At 44.2% G+C, this 21,153-nt stretch overlaps 2 protein-coding genes across 15 annotated transcripts in view; one reads left to right on the top strand and one right to left on the bottom strand.

Annotated features, from left to right (window-relative positions):
- The window catches only part of COG6 (component of oligomeric golgi complex 6), a 336,439-nt gene that overhangs the window by 31,807 nt on the left and 283,479 nt on the right, over positions 1-21,153 (bottom strand). The gene's annotated exons all lie outside the window — the stretch shown is intronic.
- The window catches only part of LOC136792765 (uncharacterized), a 439,122-nt gene that overhangs the window by 370,188 nt on the left and 47,781 nt on the right, over positions 1-21,153 (top strand). The gene's annotated exons all lie outside the window — the stretch shown is intronic.

Raw genomic sequence — 21,153 nt, 5'->3', positions numbered from 1 at the left:
CATTTCCACAGAGAAAACATATCTAAGTTAATTTGAGAGCTCAGTACCTCACAGGGTGATTTTTGCTTAGCTTCTTTCCATTTTCCTTTCTAGTCATCAGGACCAAGAACCTCTCCTGAGTGGCTTTCCATGGTTATTTGACCTCCAATGACAAACATATCCACCTATAATCGTGAAATGCAATGAGATGTAAAAAGGCCTAGTAAAGAAACACAGTGAAGAGTCTTTCCTTGGCCATTGTGTGTATAATCAAGCTGTTCAAAAGATAAAATTGTACAGTACAAGAAAGTATGCAAGTAACAGATTAAAACTTTCTATAAAAGTATATTTTTTTTAAAGGGGGACAGCCTATGTACATATTTGCCTATTGCAATAACAAGCGAGGGCTTCCCTGGTGGCGCAGTGGTTGAGAGTCCGCCTGCCGATGCAGGGGACTCGGGTTCGTGCCCCGGTCCGGGAAGATCCCACATGCCACAGAGCGGCTGGGCCCGTGAGCCATGGCCGCTGAGCCTGTGCGTCCGGAGCCTGCGCTCCGCAATGGGAGAGGCCACAACAGTGAGAGGCCCGCGTACCACAAAAAAAAAAAACAAGCGATACATTTCAGTTTAATAACAAGTAAATCACAATTATATAGGTAATAATTTATTTTTAAAATTTTAATACTAAAGGTATTATTCCAAAGATGTAAAATACTTCAGGCATGAGCTAACATTTGCATTTACCAAACAAAAATATTATGCCTTGCAATTTGTGATCTGTTTCTCTATTTAAAATTTTAAACAAAAGTAAAGGTGCTGCACAGTCACAATGAAGGAGAGAATTGAAGTGACCAAGGTTCTGTTTCAATTCAGTCCATCACTACCGGTTATGGACTGAACTGTACTACCGGTTATGGACTGAACTGTACTATCGGTTATGGACTGAACTATACTACCGGTTATGGACTGCATTATACTCCCACCCCAATTCATATGTTGAACGCTAATCCTCATTGTGACTTTTTGGAGATCGAGTTTTTGAGGAGGAAATGAGGGTTAAATGAGGTCATAAGGATAGGGCCCCAACCTAATAGGGTTGCTGTCTTTATGAGAAGAGAAAGAAATCTTTTTCTCCCTGTGTGCCCAGAGGAAAGGCCTCGCAAGTACACAGGGAGAAGGTGGCCATCTACAAGCTGAGGAGAGAGGCCTCACTAGAAACCAACCTGGCTGACACTTTGATCTTGTACTTCGAGCCTCCAGAACTGTGAGAAAATTCATTTTGGTATTTAAGCCACTTAGCCTGTGCTATTTTGTTATGGCAACCCTAGGTGACTAATATACTATCATTACGTTATCATTTACTTTGAATCTACTGTTGAATCATAGGCATGTGTAGTACCAGAGCAATTGAACACATGCACTGTCATGGAAACAAGCTTTATCAGCTCCAAGCCCCTGACCACAAACTCTTGAAAGAAGCACAAGCTGCTGCTCAGTCAGCTTGGAGGGCGCCAGCTGGGAAAGTGGTTTCTCTGTGTTCACTTCCATTTAAAATACCATGTTTATTAAGAATGCATAATCAAGGCACGCTGATTTGAAGGTTACAGAGATATTTTCATATGTAAAATCTACAATAACTTCAGCAATTATTCCAAACAGAGTATAGCCAGAAACAGATTTTTTTCAGGAAGGTGTGTTTTATCACTGACATTGTTTAGAAATGGCAGCACATGGAAATACTAAACAGCAGACAGACTTTTAGTTGATCTTATCATTGCTTTTAAATTCTCTGCACACCATGTACCTGCTTATTACTTGCACTTGGCAGGGGGACCACTTCCACTGCCCCTCATTTATTCCAGGTCTTCTGAAAAGCAGCCCATTCGCCTCACAGGACATTAGCTTCTGACATCAGAATGGGTCCCATCCTTACATGGTAATTTAGGTATCACGATGCCTAAAAGAAGGGCGATAACCATCTGCCACTGTCACCTCAGGGTTGAAGAATGGACAGAACTTCCGAACACATTTAAGAAGTATCTCCTTCAGGGTACATGGCCCATGTGGGAGGAGAGAACAAGAGTGGTACAATATAAGTTGAGTGTCTTTCCAGCTAAGAAGCACTTCTTAGACTTCTTTGTCAGCAAATGATTAGGGGGTCTGTTTCCAGGTGGATCCTTGAATCGTACTATTATAGCAGGTAGTGCTGATCATTAGAGGACCTGATTTCTACTGATATGAACGTTCCATGTGATTGAATCCTTCTCTGAGTTTTGGCATCTCCAATGTGACTTATAGCTGGAGAGGAACATTTATGCTATGATTAGTGACTGACAAGCTATGGAGCAGAAAGGAGCTTAAGCTGGTTTTTAGGAGCCAGGAGGGGGAAGTCTGGATGCCAAAATAAAAGGAAGATAAAGAATTCTAGCTCTTCTTTCTGAAGGAGTTTCCAGCAGCTCTGTTGCTGAAAGCCCTACCATACACCTCTGCTTTAGTAATTATATTTTCTGAGTGTTCCCCTGGTCTACGATATCTTTCATCCATTGAGTGCCAGCTGTCTCCTTGGTGTAGAACAGAACTCTACTCCTCCTCCACCTGTTGGAGTAGAAAATGCAAGAAGGATTGTGATGGGAGGAAGCAGAAGAGCCACACCGTTAAAATGATGTTTAAAAAGATAACAAGATCTGTCCATTTCAGGGTCCATTTCAAAATATGTATTTCAAAGCAATGGTGGGATTAGAAAAAAATATCAACTTGACTTCTGGCACATGGTTATTGAACGAAAGGTCCTCAGCTCCTTAGAAGAAGGCAATGGCTCACTTTATTTTCATTCAATTCTTTAGAAGTAAAGAATACATGAATATGGCCGTATTCTACTCTCATACTGGCAAACTCTCTGACTGAAAATAAACGAAAGGAAGAGGATGCAATGGGGCTTGAACGGGTAGTGGTGTCCTTGAGTTGTGACGACAAAATTAGCATCCAGAAGGGAAGTCCAGGAGTCCGAATCTGTGGCCTGAACCAGACTGCCGAGATGTCTGGTGGGATAAACTATCCCTCAGGAAAGATCAGACCACAGGTCAGAGCATATAGCAGGCTGTTCCTTGGACGGCTAGACATGGTCACACACAGCAAAAGGAAAGAAACCTTTAAACAGAGCCAGTGGAAGTGCTGGCTACCATGTTTGGGGAGCCAAAGGGCTTGCAGAACATTTGGGGTTTTTTTTCACCTCCTCTTGAGCTCTCCTTGCAAAATCAACAAATAAGCCTCCTAGTGTCATGAGACCTCACGATGGAAGCCGTGGCCCTGCATTCTGACCGACGACCTAACCAGATCAACACAAAATGCCCGCGGTCAGAAAAGTCACACCTACGGCCGAAACATCTAGATCTCCGAGAGGTGTCAGGGTCCTCCTGAGAGCACTGCATCTTTCCGAGGACAGCGACAGGCACACTCTGAGCGTATTGTCTTATTCACTGTCTATCTAAACACCAGGTAACTGCTTGGCAGAGATGTTATAGAGGAATTTCAACTGCAGAGAACTGGGTAGAAGAGAAATGTTTTAAAGTCCTTTCCTAGGCTGAGAGTCTATTGTCTGACTGCCTATGTTCTCCTTTTACTTTCTCACATCCTACTTCCATTAACTAATGCTGGGATCAAGGAGGTATAAATGGATGGTGTTCAAGTCAGACACGGAGGGAAGAATCTTCCATCCACCCCCCCTCCCCAGTCTATCCCCCTTTTCCGGTAGAAAAAAGTTCAAGGTAAGGGTCCAGTACAAAGTCACTTGCTAATGCTTTGCTTCTGGTGAGCTTGTGCTCCAATGAAGCGTAATCCAGAGCTAAACAGACAATCTTCCCTGAAGCTCTTCTCTAGATACGTGATATTATCAAACTGCCATTTTTTGTCTTGCTGTACAGGCCACCAGGCTCTTTCCTAGTCCAGAGACCTTGGAGCAGAGGACCAAAATGGGGTCCTCTTAATCATGTGATTGTGGGAAGTACGGTGCCTGCTTTGCCCCCTAAGAGTGAAGAAACAATACAGCCCATTATGCAGACTTTTCCCAGTACGAAGCTCCCCAAATGGTGTAAGTTTTTTCTCTTAGAAAGATTTTGAGAAAGAAAAACAATCTTCGATATGGTCCATAAAACAGCATTTTAAAACTTGGAAGTGAAGACTAACTTTTTTCCTCTGACCCTGACCACAGCCAGCATATGCTCCATCAAAATAAACCTGGGACTTGGTAGTTGCCAAGGAGGAGGAGGCTGTGGGGAGGGAGGGGTTGGGAGTTTAGGATTAGTAGATGCCAGCTGTATACAGGAGGGATAAACAACAAGGTCCTACTGTATAGCACAGGAAACTATATTCAATATCCTATGATAAAACATACTGGGAAAGAATATATATTAAGAAATGTATATATATATACGTATAACTGAATCACTTTGCTGTATAGCCGTAATTAACACAACATTGTAAATCAACTATACTTCAATTAAAAAATAAAAATAAATACACCTCAGGTTACCAGGCATGGATGCATGGGCATGGAAAGAAATAACAGAAAGCAATGGGCATCTGGTAAAAAAGAGTAAGAAGAGCAAGATGGAAAAAATGGATGAAGTGCACTGAAATGGAATGTTCCATTCAGAGAAAAAAAAAAGTTGTGGATATTTTTTTTTAGATCCTCTATTTTGGACTTTCAAAAATGGTGAGGGCAACACATTCTAAAATACTTGGACTCAGCTCAACCAGACTGCATTATTTCATCTTGACAGAGATCTCCTCCAGAAAAGATTCCCTGAATTACTCTGGATAGGAATTAAATTCCTTTTATTGGATCTCAATTTATATATATGTGAGAGAAAACTCAAGTTGACCAAGAATGTATTTTTGCTTGGATGGTGTTCCTTCTGTATAACGCATTGCTATCAATGGGGGTTTAACATGTGCCTTTCACCTACCAGTGGCTTATTGGAGAAAAAACTTGACATCAGATAAAAAGGAATGTTACAAATTAAGTTAGTTTTTTCCTTTTTTTGTTTTTGTTTTGGCCCATTAGACTTGAGACTTCACTTTTTAAATATATATATATATATATATATATATATATATATTGCATTATGTAACATGGTTCTGTAATGGTAAATTTACTTATTTATATAATAATTCTTTATTACATATCTCATATGTACCAATTGCTAAGTATTTTAAGCCTAAGGGAGGGATGTCCCTTTATTTCAAGGACTCCATGGTCTGTTGAAGGAGATGTACTTACAAGCAGTGATTGACAATGCAGAGTGATCACCGACTCAGTAAAGGGAAGTTTAACAGTCAGAGACAAGTGTGTCTGTTCTCTATGGGGAATAGAGACATCAGAGACTGCCATAAAAATGTTACTTTTCTATTAAAAGAAAATCACTGTGATGAAAATTATAAAAGAAATGATCCAAAAGTACATATTAAAATTCATGATGAAGTTACACTCTTACATGAATTTTTCTATGGGTACAGCTATAGATAAATTTTAACAGTAGGTAACATATTTACTCATTGGCTACTACTGGGTTTAATTTATTTTCTTCCTTCTTAAAAAAATAGAAGAAACAAGGGAAAATATCCATGCTTATACAAAGTCACTTCAGTTCAAAATAACACTCATCAGGTCACAGAATGAGCAGACGTGCTGTGGTCTGCACCCATCACTGGCATTTACGTCACATTTGACCATCTTACACACTCGGTTTTCCAGAGAGCAGTGGGTTTTTCTTATCTTTAAAGTTTCATGGATCCTCCAAGATGAATGCATTTTTGGCCACATGTTTTTGCATCAGACAAGGAGCCCTATTCCTGATGCACCGTTGATAATAGCTCAGCCCCACGTGGCTGCAAAAGTCAGCAAGGGGGCTGGCGGCACAGAGCAAGCAAACACCCCCCACACACACACACCAGCCCGCAGAATCCAAATGCCTGGGAGTCAAGGGGATGTCTTGTTCTTGTTCCATAATGGAGTCTTGGTGACATTTCTAGAGGAGGCACTGTTCCTGGCACTTTTCTCACAAGAGTGCTCTCTGCTAGCACTCTTGTGTGACCCACAAGGCAGGAGTCAGCAGAAGAACAGACCGGGAGGCCGGGGAGGTGAAGTACCCTCTCTGTGGCTGCTCTGCGGAGTGGGTATGCCCAGATATCAGGATATTCTCAGCCAGAGTCTGGCCTCCCGGGATCTAACAAAAGGGTGCAAATGAACTTATCTACAAAACAGAAATAGAGTCACAGATGTAGAAAACAAAGGTATGATTGCCAGGGTTAAGGCAGGGGGGAGGGATAAATTGGAAGACTGGGACTGACATACACACACCACTATATATAAAATAGATAACTAGTAAGGACCTACTGCATAGCGCAGGGAACTCTACTCAATACTCTGTAATGACCTATATGGGAAAAGAATCTAAAAAAGAGTGGATAGATGTATATGTATAACTGATTCACTTTGCTGTCCACCTGAAACTAATACAACATTGTAAATCAACTCTACCCCAATAAAAATTAAAAAAAAAAAAAGCAAGGTGAATCCCCTCGGTTTCCCCATAAATTCCACTGAAAAGGAGTTGAAACACACTTTTATTTTCCTGCTAACCCCACTTCTTCTGTGGGGAAATATGAGTAGCTGTCTGCCTCTGTAGAACGACAGAGTTCATAGATATCAATTTAGAAGCCTCATCTCCCTTGGGAAGTTGCAGGATGAAACATCCTTTTGATAGTAATCTCTTGTTGTGATGAAGTCACTGGCGGAAAGGGGGCCTTTATCGTTGGGGTGGTTTGTAGCTTAATGGCTGAGGGTTGTGACGCCAAAGTGTGTGCATTTTAGAGGAAGACTTTCATGACACATTCACCCCCCTTTAGGAAAGACCGTCACTGTGGAGGGGGTAATGGGGAGGGGCCACAGGAGTTGAAAAGACGACCCCTACTCCAAAGAGTTTCTACTCTAAGGAGAAGAGCCACTCATCTTTACACCTGGAAGGAAACTTGGAGGTGATGTAGTCTAATGCCCATTAAAAAAAATAAGAAATGGTAATTATGTGGCATGATTGGGGTGTTAGCTCACACTCGGTGATAATCATAGTGCAATATAACACTTTCAACTTACACAATGTTATACATACGTTAATTATATCTGAATAAAGCTAGGAAGAAAAAGTGAAAAATAAAGACAAGGAAATTGAGACTCAGAGAAGCCAATAATTTGCTCGAGGACACACAGCTGGGGTTAAAAACAGTATTTCATCTTTTCATCTAGTGATCTGTTTAAAAGAGTGTACTGGCCCTTTTTCTATGAAGGAGAGAGAGAGAGACTCTTTGATGATGTGCTGAACCAGGGACCAGAAAGGAAAGCTCTCCATCTACAGGTCTGGGACTACTTATGAGTGTGTGCTGTGCTCTGCTTCCCACCGTAACCAGCCTCCCGTTGAGCAAATCCTGACGGTTGAGTCGGGTTTCACTTTCAACCTCAGGCTGACAGAAACGGTCATGATTCACTCCGATTCTCTGTGAACAGAAATGACTTGGCTTGTCACACCTCCAGGGACCGATGGACGGAGGTGGTGGACGGCGTCTGGTCTCAGCCCCAAATTCTTCTGGCTCATCTGATGCCCTTGACAGCATATTTGGAATGCGCCAACTGTGCTGTGAATGACATGCATATTTCACCTAGTGACACGGGGCGGCCGCGGCTGGTGAATGGGGCCAGAGTCCACCTGTACATGGACAGGAGTCAAAACCCAGGTTGGCTGAGGAGTGCTTTGAGATGGGTCATCTTTCAATGTGCTAATAAAAGTAAAAACTCTGCTAATGGCTGAGTTCTGCGCTCTGCTTTCAAGTTCTGCTCAGTTTCATGTTAATGTTGAACAAATGGACTTAACCCTAGCAGACAAGGATGCCAGGAACAAGCAGGAAGCTAGTGTGTGTGTTGTTTTGTTTTGTGACGGGATTTTTAGGAAATCTGCTTGCCTTACAGAAATCTTGCTGCGAATCCTTATGTGTCAAAGACATTGCTAGCTTTTCTGCAACAAGCAACGCAGGCGATATGATTTCAAGCTTAGGGATCATCTGGCTCCAAGTAACAGAGAATGACTCCAACTAGCAGGTGCTAAAAAGTGAGATTTGTTGGGAGGACATGAGATTATCGCTTGGCAACCAAGGGCAGGAAGAGGGGCCAGAGTGCACGTAGTTCTGGACTGAGGGACTGGAGCCAAGTCAAGGAGCAGCAACTTCTCCGGGGACCAGCGGGGGCTCGTTTCTGCTTCTCTGCTTTTCGGAATCAGCTCTCTCTTTGCAGATGGCTTTTCCTGCTTCTCTCGACCGTGGCTCTACATCTCCTCCCAGTCTCAGGACTCCCAACCAGCTGAGCCAGGTTCTAGGTTCCCCTTCCAGATTTCTGAGGGTGAGGCACCGATAGGCTGGGCTTCCTAGAGGTCACCTCCTCTCGTCCACCCTTGGCTCCACTAACTCTGGCCAGGAGCTCAGCGACACGTCAAGTGAGCCAGCTGCTGGGGCCCAGGGCTGCTGGTGGGAGAGGCAGTTCTCCGAGGAGTGTGGTCTGGGGAAGGCAGCCACCCTGAAAGCGGCCCCCAACAGTTGTCATTCTTGGAAGGAGCTCAGATGTATCCATAGACATTGTAGAACTTTCTCAACATCTTCTTAAATTTAGCGGGGCAAGCCAAACTGTCTCACTGATAGGGAAATGGGGACCGAGGTGTCAGTAAATTGTCGAAGTCACTTTGAAGCCTGAGCTGCTGGCTCCCGGCTCAGGCTTGCACTGTGAGGGCTGGCTGGCTGGGCATGCGCTGTGTCTCTTAGAGAAGAATAGTGAAGTTGGTCCAGATGGTCGGCAGTGAAGCCAGGCAGAAAATCAAGTAGACCCGTGGTGCATGCCCTATCATTTCACCCACAAAATAAATAAAACATCTGTCCCCCGGAGTGCAGTCTGGCTCACCAGGGGGTGTCCTGATCCCTTGAGAAAGTGGTTGCCCCAGGTCGAATGGTGGTAGCTCGGCTCAGTCTGGTTGAGCCTGGCATTTTGTCATCAATATAAAAGACTTATTAAATATCATGTTGAAATGGTCTTCCATCATTCTGCAAGTATATGCACTTTGCTCATCTGAAAAATACAACCAATTTGCCAGTTTCTAAGTTGAAATCTGCGTGTGCTGCCTGGAATAACATTGGCTCAGTACTTCTTTTTAACGTCAAGCTTTGGTCATGTTTCCCCCTTCCGTTTTCCTCTTCTGTATCACACACGCAGGTACATGCACACAGGCAGATGTGCACATGCTTTTTCTCTCTGGGTGTCACAAATGACAAGGAATTAATGAATATAGAGTATTTCGAACTAAACAGGCTCTGGAGATTAACCTCCTCACATGAGAGTTAACAAGTCAAGGTTCAGACGAGCCCGTCTCTGCACACTAGGTGATGCATTCGTTCCTCCGCAGAATTTTGGGACAGTTTTTTTACATCATAGTTTGTTGCAGAAAGTGTTCGGCAGCACATTGAATTTAGATTTCAGCCAGAAAAGGTACAATGCACTTTTCTAAGAAGAGAAATATTCAGTTCTAATAGAATTAGTGCCCTGATCCCTATTTAAGATACCGTTTATGAAAGACCTTTGAATGGACTGTAGGAGATTCTGAGGCCAGAACCCCGGTCCTACTGTTCATTATTTTCTGATTCAAAACACCTGTGGAGTGATGAATCTTTATGAGAGTTATTGTCTCCCAAGCACCTGTGACAAAAATAAAAACACAGAAAAAAACCCAGGACCTTCGGATGTAGAGACATCACCTTCGCCAGAACCTTCTCTAACAGGAGATCTGTTCACAGCTGCTATTTCTTTTTCTGCCCCAGCTCCTCACCAGACCCTACCCTCCACCCCGTTCCCACCCTACCCCATGCCACCGGGAAGGCAAATGTGTTTCTTTCTGGCCTGCCTACCTGGCATACAAATAATAGGTGAAATATAGCAGTTGCTATAATTAAGATTTCTGAACCCTTCTCCACAGGGCAGTCACAGCACTGGGGCCACGACAGATACGATGACATTTCATCCCCACTCAGCTCTGGGGCGCAGGTTTCATTTCCAGGCCAGACAGGAGATCTGCTCAACTCTAAGCCCCATGCTTTCAACCATTAAACTGAATTTTTCATTCACAGGAATATTTTTAATACAAGTCGTTTAGAGTAAAGTAATCCTTGCTCTATTCCAAGGATGGTAATGGGAACTTTATAAGGAGGGTTCCCAATCTTTAGCTCCAGCTTTGCACTCCATCCCGGCCCCAGACCCAAAGAACACCTGACCCACCTGGGCTCAGATAAACTGTCTGGAATGGTCTGTGAGAGAGAATCCCAGCCTGAGATGCACAAATAACCATAGGCTTAGGATTTGCACCACTTTTCCCTCCTGGTGAATTATTTTTTTGCTTACATTTTTCCATCTCCAGGCAAAGACAGGTGTGCCTTCCTAAAGAGAGAAAAGGAATCCTAGAAAATGTGACTTACAAAGAGAATGACTTTGAAATGAATATTAATATTCTTTAGATTCATGGGAGAAAAATAGGAGATCAGTACCATAGGATCACAGAGGTTGAAAATGATTTTCAACCTCATTTTGTCCAATGAGGAGAAGTAAAATATCTTAATTTGCCAACTCTGCTCTAATCCAAGAGGCTGGATATAGTCAAAACACATTAGAAAATGCAGAGCAGCTTGATAATCAGCCTTTAAAGAAAAACTAGTTTTGGATAAAATTATGGCAAAATGCACATTTGTATTATTTAATACTCAAAATATTAGTAACACCTCTTTTCAAGAGTAAAGCTTAATAATTATCAAATGAAATTACTAAAAGACTGTGCAATAAAAAAGCACTCTATAGTGGTGTGCTTTATTTAACTTTGGTTGCACAAATATTTATTGAATACCTACTATGTGTCAGGCACAGAGCAAGGAGCTATGACTTCAGAAATGAAGGCATAGTTCTTTCCTGTTAAGAGTCTACAATCTAGGGGATAATCACCAGCTTTAAAATGTAACAGTGGTGGAGACGGCCTTTTAAAAATTTTTAGTTATTTTGCTAGTTTATCAGAAATTCTAAACCAACTCATTTACACAGAAGGTCTCTCTCTCTCTCTCTCTCTCTCACACACACACACACACACACAGGCACACACACGCACACACACACACACACACACAATACCTTTCCAATGCATATCAATGTGACTGTCAAAACTGTGTTGGGGGTTTCCCTGGTGGCGCAGTGGTTAAGAATCCGCCTGCCACTGCAGGAGACACGGGTTCGAGCCCTGGTCTGGGGAGATCCCACACATCACGGAGCAAGTAAGTCCGTGAGCCACAACTACTGAAGCCCGCGTGCCTAGAGCCCGTGCTCCGCAACAAGAGAAGCCACCGCAATGAGGAGCCCGCGCACCGCAACGAAGAGTAGCCCCCACTGGCCGCAACTAGAGAAAGCCCACGCACAGCAATGAAGACCCAACGCAGCCAAATAAATAAATTTATTTTGAAAAAAAAAAAAGCAAACTGTGTCAGGTCTGAGATTTTACCCTACTTGCAAGCTAAGAAGTTAGCCTGTCACAGTCTGCTGGACGCTGGTAGAAGACATGAGATGCGTAATTCAGAGACAGAGGACTTTATTACTCACAGCATTAGTGGTAGTAAAAATATCAGCATTTCTTTGTTGTTCCCCGAAGACTCAATGCTCCCATGAAACACAAAGAGGCACAGGGGACACCTGCACACACAGAGGTTTGCATGACAGGGGAGGAGCCCTGAGCTTAAAGAACCCAGTTTTTTTTTTTTTATAATGGGCGGTAATCATGCCTTCCCTTTGCTCCAAAGGAGGTACTACCTTTATTATACTGAGCAATAAGCACGCCTATCCTTACTCTGGAAGGAGACACTATCTCCATCCTCCAATGTTATAAACAAGCCTGCCCTTTGCTCTGGGAAGAGAAGTGTCTGTCTTCCAAGGCTGTTGATATAAAAGCAGCCTTGAAAAGATAGTCCAGAACAAAGCCAGTCAGCGTCTCGACTCACAAGACTTGCAGAAACCCAAGAGATCATGGAAAATTGTCTCCAAATAGTTTTCCCGGTATTTCATTACCCATACTATAGATGTTTTCATGACTAAAGTTCACGTAAACTGTTAGAACTTCATGTAAGGCTCTTGATATCTACTGAATTATATAGATTCTTGTTCAAATAACCACCAAATCAGTAAGTTGCATTCATGTTGATACTCCTCTTTCCAAACTCATGACTGGTTTACTCATAAAAGAAATTGGCACACTAGAAATCAGAAACGGAAAAACTACTTATCATTCCCATAAGCATTCTCCAAGCTAAGTCAAGGGTCCTGCATGACTAATATAGCAAGAAGATGTTTTCTTCAATCCCTCAATTGTGAATGACTCAGAGAAAGGCCATTAGCTCTTAGATGAAATGAGCTAATTTGTTAAATTCTCAAGTTTCAAATTATCTTAAAAGTAAATGTCTCTCTCTCTCCTCATGATCTCTCTCTCTCTCCTCATGATCTCTCCTCATAATCTCTCCTCATAATCTCTCTCTCTCCTCATAATCTCTCTCTCCTCATAATCTCTCTCTCTCTCCTCATAAACTCTCTCCTCATAATCTCTCTCTCCTCATAATCTCTCTCTCTCCTCATAATCTCTCTCTCCTCATAATCTCTCCTCAGAATCTCTCTCCTCATAATCTCTCTCCTCATAATCTCTCTCTCCTCATAATACCTCTCTCTCCTCATAATCTCTCTCTCCCCATAATCTCTCTCTCTCCTCATGATCTCTCTCTCTCCTCATGATCTCTCTCCTCATAATCTCTCTCTCTCCTCAAAAATCTCTCTCTCTCTCCTCATAATCTATCTCTCTCTCTCCTCATAATCTCTCTCCTCATAATCTTTCTCTCCTCATAATCTCTCTCTCTCTCCTCATAACCTCTCTCTCTCTCCTAATCTCTCTCTCCTCATAATCTCTCTCCTCATAATCTCTCTCTCCTCAGAATCTCTCTCTCTCCTCAAAACCTCTCTCTCTCCTCATAATCTCTCTCTCTCCTCATAATCTCTCCTCATAATCTCTCTCTCTCCTCATAATCTCTCTCTCTCTCCTCATAACCTCTCTCTCCTCATAATCTCTCTCCTCAAAATCTCTCTCTCTCTCCTCATAATCTATCTCTCTCTCCTCATAATCTCTCCTCATAATCTTTCTCTCTCTCCTCATAACCTCTCTCTCTCCTCATAATCTCTCTCCCTCCTCATAATCTCTCTCTCTCCTCATAATCTCTCTCCTCATAATCTCTCTCTCCTCAGAATCTCTCTCTCTCCTCATAACCTCTCTCTCTCCTCATAATCTCTCTCTCTCTCCTCAAAACCTCTCTCTCTCCTCAGAATCTCTCTCTCTCCTCATAATCTCTCCTCATAATCTCTCTCTCTCCTCATAATCTCTCTCTCTCCTCATAACCTCTCTCTCTCCTCATAATCTCTCTCCTCAAAATCTCTCTCCTCATAATCTCTCTCTCTCCTCATAATCTCTCTCTCTCTCCTCATAATCTCTCTCTCTCCTCATAATCTCTCTCTCTCTCCTCAGAATCTCTCTCTCTCTCCTCAGAATCTCTCTCTCTCTCCTCATAACCTCTCTCTCTCCTCAGAATCTCTCTCTCTCCTCAAAACTCTCTCTCTCTCCTCAGAATCTCTCTCTCTCTCCTCATAATCTCTCCTCATAATCTCTCTCCTCATAATCTCTCTCTTTCTCCTCATAACCTCTCTCTCTCCTCATAATCTCTCTCTCCTCAAAATCTCTCTCTCTCTCCTCATAAGCTCTCTCTCTCCTCATACTCTCTCTCTCTCTCCTCATAACCCCTCTCTCTCTCCTCATAATCTCTCTCTCTCTCCTCAGAATCTCTCTCTCTCTCCTCAGAATCTCTCTCTCTCTCCTCAGAATCTCTCTGTCCTCATAATCTCTCTCTCTCTCCTCATAACCTCTCTCTCTCCTCAGAATCTCTCTCTCTCCTCAAAACCTCTCTCTCTCTCATAACCTCTCTCTCTCTCCTCATAATCTCTCTCTCCTCATAATCTCTCTCCTCATAATCTCTCTCCTCATAATCTCTCTCTCTCCTCATAACCTCTCTCTCTCTCATAATCTCTCTCTCCTCATAACCTCTCTCCTCATGATCTCTCTCTCCTCATAATCTCTCTCTCTCTCCTCAGAATCTCTCTCTCTCTCCTCAGAATCTCTCTCTCTCTCCTCATAACCTCTCTCTGTCTCCTCAGAATCTCTCTCTCTCTCCTCAGAATCTCTCTCTCTCTCCTCAGAATCTCTCTCTCTCCTCAGAATCTCTCTCTCCTCAGAATCTCTCTCTCTCCTCAGAATCTCTCTCTCTCTCCTCAGAATCTCTCTCTCTCTCCTCAGAATCTCTCTCTCTCCTCAGAATCTCTCTCTCTCTCCTCATAACCTCTCTCCTCAGAATCTCTCTCTCCTCAGAATCTCTCTCTCTCTCCTCAGAATCTCTCTCTCTCTCCTCAGAATCTCTCTCTCTCTCCTCAGAATCTCTCTCTCTCTCCTCAGAATCTCTCTCTCTCTCCTCAGAATCTCTCTCTCTCCTCAGAATCTCTCTCTCTCTCCTCATAACCTCTCTCCTCAGAATCTCTCTCTCCTCAGAATCTCTCTCTCTCTCCTCAGAATCTCTCTCTCTCTCCTCAGAATCTCTCTCTCTCCTCAGAATCTCTCTCTCTCTCCTCAGAATCTCTCTCTCTCTCCTCAGAATCTCTCTCTCTCTCCTCATAACCTCTCTCCTCATGATCTCTCTCTCCTCATAATCTCTCTCTCTCTCCTCAGAATCTCTCTCTCTCTCCTCAGAATCTCTCTCTCTCTCCTCATAACCTCTCTCTGTCTCCTCAGAATCTCTCTCTCTCTCCTCAGAATCTCTCTCTCTCTCTCAGAATCTCTCTCTCTCCTCAGAATCTCTCTCTCCTCAGAATCTCTCTCTCTCCTCAGAATCTCTCTCTCTCTCCTCAGAATCTCTCTCTCTCCTCAGAATCTCTCTCTCTCCTCAGAATCTCTCTCTCTCTCCTCATAACCTCTCTCCTCAGAATCTCTCTCTCCTCAGAATCTCTCTCTCTCTCCTCAGAATCTCTCTCTCTCTCCTCAGAATCTCTCTCTCTCTCCTCAGAATCTCTCTCTCTCTCCTCAGAATCTCTCTCTCTCTCCTCAGAATCTCTCTCTCTCTCCTCAGAATCTCTCTCTCTCCTCAGAATCTCTCTCTCTCCTCAGAATCTCTCTCTCTCTCCTCATAACCTCTCTCCTCAGAATCTCTCTCTCCTCAGAATCTCTCTCTCTCTCCTCAGAATCTCTCTCTCTCTCCTCAGAATCTCTCTCTCTCCTCAGAATCTCTCTCTCTCTCCTCAGAATCTCTCTCTCTCTCCTCAGAATCTCTCTCTCTCCTCAGAATCTCTCTCTCTCTCCTCAGAATCTCTCTCTCTCTCCTCAGAATCTCTCTCTCTCTCTCTCCTCAGAATCTCTCTCTCTCTCCTCAGAATCTCTCTCTCTCCTCATAACCTCTCTCCTCAGAATCTCTCTCTCTCTCCTCAGACCTCTCTCTCTCTCCTCAGAATCTCTCTCTCCTCAGAATCTCTCTCTCTCTCCTCAGAATCTCTCTCTCTCTCCTCAGAATCTCTCTCTCTCTCCTCAGAATCTCTCTCTCCTCAGAATCTCTCTCTCTCTCCTCAGAATCTCTCTCTCTCTCCTCAGAATCTCTCTCTCTCTCCTCAGAATCTCTCTCTCTCCTCAGAATCTCTCTCTCTCTCCTCATAACTCTCTCAGAATCTCTCTCTCCTCAGAATCTCTCTCTCTCTCCTCAGAATCTCTCTCTCTCTCCTCAGAATCTCTCTCTCTCGATCTCTCTCTCTCCTCAGAATCTCTCTCTCTCTCCTCAGAATCTCTCTCTCTCTCCTCAGAATCTCTCTCTCTCTCCTCAGAATCTCTCTCTCTCTCCTCAGAATCTCTCTCTCTCCTCAGAATCTCTCTCTCTCTCCTCATAACCTCTCTCCTCAGAATCTCTCTCTCCTCAGAATCTCTCTCTCTCTCCTCAGAATCTCTCTCTCTCTCCTCAGAATCTCTCTCTCTCCTCAGAATCTCTCTCTCTCTCCTCATAACCTCTCTCCTCAGATCTCTCTCTCTCCTCAGAACCTCTCTCTCTCTCCTCAGAATCTCTCTCTCCTCAAACCTCTCTCCTCTGATCTCTCTCCTCAGAATCTCTCTCTCTCTCCTCATAACCTCTCTCTCTCTCCTCAGAATCTCTCTCTCTCTCCTCAGAATCTCTCTCTCTCTCCTCAGAATCTCTCTCTCTCTCCTCAGAATCTCTCTCTCTCCTCAGAATCTCTCTCTCTCTCCTCAGAATCTCTCTCTCTCTCCTCAGAATCTCTCTCTCTCTCCTCAGAATCTCTCTCTCTCTCCTCAGAATCTCTCTCTCTCTCCTCAGAATCTCTCTCTCTCTCCTCAGAATCTCTCTCTCTCTCCTCAGAATCTCTCTCTCTCCTCAGAATCTCTCTCTCTCTCCTCATAACCTCTCTCTCAGAATCTCTCTCTCCTCAGAATCTCTCTCTCTCTCCTCAGAATCTCTCTCTCTCTCCTCAGAATCTCTCTCTCTCCTCAGAATCTCTCTCTCTCTCCTCAGAATCTCTCTCTCTCTCCTCAGAATCTCTCTCTCTCTCCTCAGAATCTCTCTCTCTCTCCTCAGAATCTCTCTCTCTCTCCTCAGAATCTCTCTCTCTCTCTCCTCAGAATCTCTCTCTCTCTCCTCAGAATCTCTCTCTCTCCTCATAACCTCTCTCCTCAGAATCTCTCTCTCTCTCCTCAGAATCTCTCTCTCTCTCTCCTCAGAATCTCTCTCTCCTCAGAATCTCTCTCTCTCTCCTCAGAATCTCTCTCTCTCTCCTCAGAATCTCTCTCTCTCTCCTCAGAATCTCTCTCTCTCCTCAGAATCTCTCTCTCTCTCCTCAGAATCTCTCTCTCTCCTCAGAATCTCTCTCTCTCTCCTCAGAATCTCTCTCTCTCTCCTCAGAATCTCTCTCTCTCTCCTCAGAATCCTCTCTCCTCAGAATCTCTCTCTCCTCAGAATCTCTCTCTCTCTCCTCAGAATCTCTCTCTCTCTCCTCAGAATCTCTCTCTCTCTCCTCAGAATCTCTCTCTCCTCAGAATCTCTCTCTCTCTCCTCAGAATCTCTCTCTCTCTCCTCAGAATCTCTCTCTCTCTCCTCAGAATCTCTCTCTCTCTCCTCAGAATCTCTCTCTCTCTCCTCAGAATCTCTCTCTCTCCTCAGAATCTCTCTCTCTCTCCTCATAACCTCTCTCCTCAGAATCTCTCTCTCCTCAGAATCTCTCTCTCTCCTCAGAATCTCTCTCTCTCTCCTCAGAATCTCTCTCTCTCCTCAGAATCTCTCTCTCTCTCCTCAGAATCTCTCTCTCTCTCCTCAGAATCTCTCTCTCTCTCCTCAGAATCTCTCTCTCTCTCCTCAGAATCTCTCTCTCTCTCCTCAGAATCTCTCTCTCTCTCTCTCCTCAGAATCTCTCTCTCTCTCCTCAGAATCTCTCTCTCTCCTCATAACCTCTCTCCTCAGAATCTCTCTCTCTCTCCTCATACCCTCTCTCTCTCTCCTCAGAATCTCTCTCTCCTCAGAATCTCTCTCTCTCTCCTCAGAATCTCTCTCTCTCTCCTCAGAATCTCTCTCTCTCTCCTCAGAATCTCTCTCTCTCCTCAGAATCTCTCTCTCTCTCCTCAGAATCTCTCTCTCTCTCCTCAGAATCTCTCTCTCTCTCCTCAGAATCTCTCTCTCTCTCCTCAGAATCTCTCTCTCTCTCCTCATAACCTCTCTCCTCAGAATCTCTCTCTCCTCAGAATCTCTCTCTCTCTCCTCAGAATCTCTCTCTCTCTCCTCAGAATCTCTCTCTCTCTCCTCAGAATCTCTCTCTCTCCTCAGAATCTCTCTCTCTCTCCTCAGAATCTCTCTCTCTCTCCTCAGAATCTCTCTCTCTCTCCTCAGAATCTCTCTCTCTCTCCTCAGAATCTCTCTCTCTCCTCAGATCTCTCTCTCTCTCCTCATAACCTCTCTCCTCAGAATCTCTCTCTCCTCAGAATCTCTCTCTCTCTCCTCAGAATCTCTCTCTCTCTCCTCAGAATCTCTCTCTCTCTCCTCAGAATCTCTCTCTCTCTCCTCAGAACCTCTCTCCTCAGAATCTCTCTCTCTCCTCAGAACCTCTCTCTCTCTCCTCAGAATCTCTCTCTCCTCAAAACCTCTCTCCTCATGATCTCTCTCTCCTCAGAATCTCTCTCTCTCTCCTCATAACCTCTCTCTCTCTCCTCAGAATCTCTCTCTCTCTCCTCAGAATCTCTCTCTCTCTCCTCAGAATCTCTCTCTCTCTCCTCAGAATCTCTCTCTCTCCTCAGAATCTCTCTCTCTCTCCTCAGAATCTCTCTCTCTCTCCTCAGAATCTCTCTCTCTCTCCTCAGAATCTCTCTCTCTCCTCAGAATCTCTCTCTCTCTCCTCAGAATCTCTCTCTCTCTCCTCAGAATCTCTCTCTCTCTCCTCAGAATCTCTCTCTCTCCTCAGAATCTCTCTCTCTCTCCTCATAACCTCTCTCCTCAGAATCTCTCTCTCCTCAGAATCTCTCTCTCTCTCCTCAGAATCTCTCTCTCTCTCCTCAGAATCTCTCTCTCTCCTCAGAATCTCTCTCTCTCTCCTCAGAATCTCTCTCTCTCTCCTCAGAATCTCTCTCTCTCTCCTCAGAATCTCTCTCTCTCTCCTCAGAATCTCTCTCTCTCTCCTCAGAATCTCTCTCTCTCTCTCCTCAGAATCTCTCTCTCTCTCCTCAGAATCTCTCTCTCTCCTCAGAATCTCTCTCTCCTCAGAATCTCTCTCTCTCTCCTCATACCCTCTCTCTCTCTCCTCAGAATCTCTCTCTTCCTCAGAATCTCTCTCTCTCTCCTCAGAATCTCTCTCTCTCTCCTCAGAATCTCTCTCTCTCTCCTCAGAATCTCTCTCTCTCCTCAGAATCTCTCTCTCTCTCCTCAGAATCTCTCTCTCTCTCCTCAGAATCTCTCTCTCTCTCCTCAGAATCTCTCTCTCTCTCCTCAGAATCTCTCTCTCTCTCCTCATAACCTCTCTCTCCTCAGAATCTCTCTCTCCTCAGAATCTCTCTCTCTCTCCTCAGAATCTCTCTCTCTCTCCTCAGAATCTCTCTCTCTCCTCAGAATCTCTCTCTCTCCTCAGAATCTCTCTCTCTCTCCTCAGAATCTCTCTCTCTCTCCTCAGAATCTCTCTCTCTCTCCTCAGAATCTCTCTCTCTCTCCTCAGAATCTCTCTCTCTCTCCTCAGAATCTCTCTCTCTCCTCAGAATCTCTCTCTCTCTCCTCATAACCTCTCTCCTCAGAATCTCTCTCTCCTCAGAATCTCTCTCTCTCTCTCTCCTCAGAATCTCTCTCTCTCTCCTCAGAATCTCTCTCTCTCCTCAGAATCTCTCTCTCTCTCCTCAGAATCTCTCTCTCTCTCCTCAGAATCTCTCTCTCTCCTCAGAATCTCTCTCTCTCTCTCTCTCCTCAGAATCTCTCTCTCTCCTCAGAATCTCTCTCTCTCTCCTCAGAATCTCTCTCTCTCTCCTCAGAATCTCTCTCTCTCTCCTCAGAATCTCTCTCTCTCTCCTCAGAATCTCTCTCTCTCTCCTCAGAATCTCTCTCTCTCTCCTCAGAATCTCTCTCTCTCTCCTCAGAATCTCTCTCTCTCCTCAGAATCTCTCTCTCTCTCCTCATAACCTCTCTCCTCAGAATCTCTCTCTCTCCTCAGAATCTCTCTCTCTCTCCTCAGAATCTCTCTCTCTCTCCTCAGAATCTCTCTCTCTCTCCTCAGAATCTCTCTCTCTCTCCTCAGAATCTCTCTCTCTCTCCTCAGAATCTCTCTCTCTCTCCTCAGAATCTCTCTCTCTCTCCTCAGAATCTCTCTCTCCTCAGAATCTCTCTCTCTCTCCTCAGAATCTCTCTCTCTCTCCTCAGAATCTCTCTCTCTCCTCAGAATCTCTCTCTCTCTCCTCATAACCTCTCTCCTCAGAATCTCTCTCTCCTCAGAATCTCTCTCTCTCTCCTCAGAATCTCTCTCTCTCCTCAGAATCTCTCTCTCTCCTCAGAATCTCTCTCTCTCTCCTCAGAATCTCTCTCTCTCCTCAGAATCTCTCTCTCTCTCCTCAGAATCTCTCTCTCTCTCCTCAGAATCTCTCTCTCTCTCCTCAGAATCTCTCTCTCTCTCTCCTCAGAATCTCTCTCTCTCCTCAGAATCTCTCTCTCTCCTCATAACCTCTCTCTCAGAATCTCTCTCTCTCTCCTCATACTCTCTCTCTCTCTCCTCAGAATCTCTCTCTCCTCAGAATCTCTCTCTCTCTCCTCAGAATCTCTCTCTCTCTCCTCAGAATCTCTCTCTCTCTCCTCAGAATCTCTCTCTCTCTCCTCATAATCTATCTCTCTCTCTCCTCATAATCTCTCTCCTCATAATCTTCTCTCCTCATAATCTCTCTCTCTCTCCTCATAACTCTCTCTCTCTCCTAATCTCTCTCTCCTCATAATCTCTCTCTCTCATAATCTCTCTCTCCTCAGAATCTCTCTCTCTCCTCAAACCTCTCTCTCTCCTCATAATCTCTCTCTCCTCATAATCTCCTCAGAATCTCTCTCTCTCCTCATAATCTCTCTCTCTCTCCTCATAACCTCTCTCTCCTCATAATCTCTCTCCTCAAAATCTCTCTCTCTCTCCTCATAATCTATCTCTCTCTCCTCATAATCTCTCCTCATAATCTTCTCTCTCTCCTCATAATCTCTCTCTCTCCTCATAATCTCTCTCTCTCCTCATAATCTCTCTCTCTCCTCAGAATCTCTCTCTCATAATCTCTCTCTCCTCAGAATCTCTCTCTCTCCTCAGAATCTCTCTCTCTCCTCAGAATCTCTCTCTCTCTCCTCAGAACTCTCTCTCTCTCCTCAGAATCTCTCTCTCTCCTCATAATCTCTCCTCAGAATCTCTCTCTCTCTCCTCATAATCTCTCTCTTCTCCTCA

Source organism: Kogia breviceps, chromosome 16 (genome assembly GCF_026419965.1).
Source record: "Kogia breviceps isolate mKogBre1 chromosome 16, mKogBre1 haplotype 1, whole genome shotgun sequence".
NCBI lineage: Eukaryota > Metazoa > Chordata > Mammalia > Artiodactyla > Physeteridae > Kogia > Kogia breviceps.
Note: the sequence above shows the minus strand (reverse complement) of the source record. Positions and strands in the feature narration are given on the sequence as shown.